This window comes from Equus caballus, chromosome 5 (assembly GCF_041296265.1).
Source record: "Equus caballus isolate H_3958 breed thoroughbred chromosome 5, TB-T2T, whole genome shotgun sequence".
Lineage (NCBI taxonomy): Eukaryota > Metazoa > Chordata > Mammalia > Perissodactyla > Equidae > Equus > Equus caballus.
Genome location: NC_091688.1, coordinates 38250370 through 38252992, shown reverse-complemented (window position 1 = coordinate 38252992; position 2623 = coordinate 38250370). Strand labels below are relative to the sequence as shown.

General features: G+C 37.3%; 1 pseudogene; it reads right to left on the bottom strand.

The window, feature by feature from the left end:
• Positions 1 to 201: 201 nt before the first annotated feature.
• LOC100054854 (deoxycytidylate deaminase pseudogene) lies at positions 202 to 2389 on the bottom strand (annotated as a pseudogene).
• Positions 2390 to 2623: the final 234 nt, after the last annotated feature.

Here is a 2623-nt window from a genome sequence, read left to right as displayed (position 1 = left end):
TAAACCCTAAATCAATAGTTTAGACAGATGTAGATTTCATGTGACAGGAGTTACAGGAAGGTTTAAGGCTTTATGTTCTTCAGGTGTCTACTTTTGCTCTACTGACTATTAAAAAGTTATTTGTGACTTCAAGATGAAAGGCATTAGCAGCTTCTTAGCAGAGGATAATCCTAATCTTCTGGAGATTTAATGAGATGTAACTCACTGAAGTTTCTGACTTGGTCCGCTGCTAATTGAATCAAAGTCAATGAAAATCTTGCTGAACTTAGTGAATTTCCTGAATGTAACCACAGCCATATTAAAAATGAGCCTTGCAGCTGTTGTCTCATCACTATCATGGTATTTACCAGACATGAAAATAACTTCCTTTATACCTGCCTAGACGATGAGCTGAGCACATTCATTACATGGGAACAAGGCAACATACATGGTACAGCCTTTTATAATTGCCAAATTTTGTTCATGATGACATTCAACTTGGCATGGCGCACATAAGGGTATTTGGTATCCAGCTTACTCTCTGCTGTCCTCCTCTAAGAGAACAGGTCATCACTGCCCCCATTTGGCATTCCATTTTATCCTGTCCTTACAATCTTGTTTTCTGCATTCACAATTCAAGCTCTGACCTGAGAATTTGAATCTTTGCGTCTCTGTGCTGATAAGAAGGCCACTGCCATGAAATATCTAGGCCATTCCAAGTGGTCACCCCCTTTTTTCAGGAAATGTCATTCATGCTGAGTTCCTTCACTTCACTCTCCTCTCATCCTCCTGTCCTGGGTCTTCAAGCCTGCAGGCTGGTGCTGGTCCCCACTGCCACCACCAAAGCACACCTAGGCCAATTGGTAAAATCTTAAACCATTTAGCTCATTAATTTTCAGAGTTTCTTTGTCCCAATATAAGCATTTTAAAGTCTGTAGATTTCCCTTGAAATACCACTTCATGCAAAAATGGAAGGGAGTTCATAGAGATTTCAATAGAGTTCTCACAATTATTAGCAAGTCCAGTAGCCAAAGAATCAGCATAGATATAAAAAATTTGAGCAAGAAGATAAAGATATTAATCTTGCTGACCTATATAGAATCTGCATCCAAAAATTGGACACGAAAACTGTACATCTCACAGGTTTTGATATGTAATGTTTTTATTATTTAGTCTCAAATTCTTTTAAATTTCCAGCATAATTTCTCCTCTGACTAATGAATTCTCTAGAAGTATGTTTTTAAACCAAGTGTATGGAGATTTACAAATTTATCTTTGTGTTGTTAACTTTTAGACTAGCGATATTGTGGCCAGAGAATGCGAATAGGGTCCATTTATCACCTGTTCTTTGAAATTTGTTCATACTTTCCTTATGACCTAGAACGTAGCCATTTTTATATGTGATTCATGCATGCTTGAGAAGAACATGTACTCCCCAATTTTTGGATGTAGAATTCTATATAGGCCAGAATAATTTTTTTCAGCTTTATTGAGGTATAATTGACAAATAACATTGTACTATATTTAAAGTGTAAAATGTGATGATGATTTGATGTACATATACACTGTGAAAGGATTCTCACAATCGAGTTCACTAATGCATCACCTCACATAACATATTTACTTCTTTTACCTCTTTTTCTTTTTTTTTGGTGAGATATTACCTTGGAGATATTGTGGGTTTGGTTCCATACCACCACAATAAAGCAAATATCTTAATAAAGCAAGTCACACATATGATTTGGTTACCCAGTGCATGGAGGAGTTGTTTACACTATACTGTAGTCTATTAAGTGTGCAATAGCATTTTGTTTAAAAAGACAATGTGCATACCTTAATTAAAAAATACTTTATTACTCAAAATTGCTATCCATCATCTGAGCCTTCAGCAAGTCATAATCTTTTTGCTGGTGGAGGGTCTTGCCTCAATGTTGATGGCTGCTGACTGATCAGGGTGGTGGTTCCTGAAGGTTGGGGTGGCTGTGGAAATTTTTAAAAATAGGATAACAATGAAGTTTGCTGCATCGATTGACATTTCCTTTCACAGATGATTTCTCTATAGTGTGCACTGCTGTTTGATAGCATTTATGATAGAACTGCTTTCAAAATTGGAGTCAATCCTCTGAAATGCTGCCAATGCTTTATCAACCAAGTTTATGTAATATTCTAAATCCTTTGTTGTCATTTCAGCATTCTTCACAGCATCTTCACCAGGAGTAGATTCTATCTCAAGAAACCACTTTCTTTGCTCATTCATGAGAAACAACTCCTCAGTTGTTAAAGTTTTATCATGAGATTGCAGCAAATCAGTTGCATCTTCAGACTCCACTTCTAATTCTAGTTCTATTGCTATTTCTACCACATCTGCAGTTACTTCCTCCACTATCCAGACTACTAAAACTTTCTCCATATCAGTGATAAGGCTTTTTCTCCTGTTATTTGTGTGTTGACTGGAGTAGCACTTTTTTTTTGCCCCTGAGGAAGATTCTCCCTGAGCTAACATCTGTTGCCAATCTTCTTCTTTTTGCATGAGGAAGATTCACCCTCAGCTAACATCTGTGCCAGTCTTCCTCTATTTTGTATGTGGGTCGCTGCCACAGCATGGCCACTGATGAGTGGTGTAGGTCCACACCCGGAAAATCAA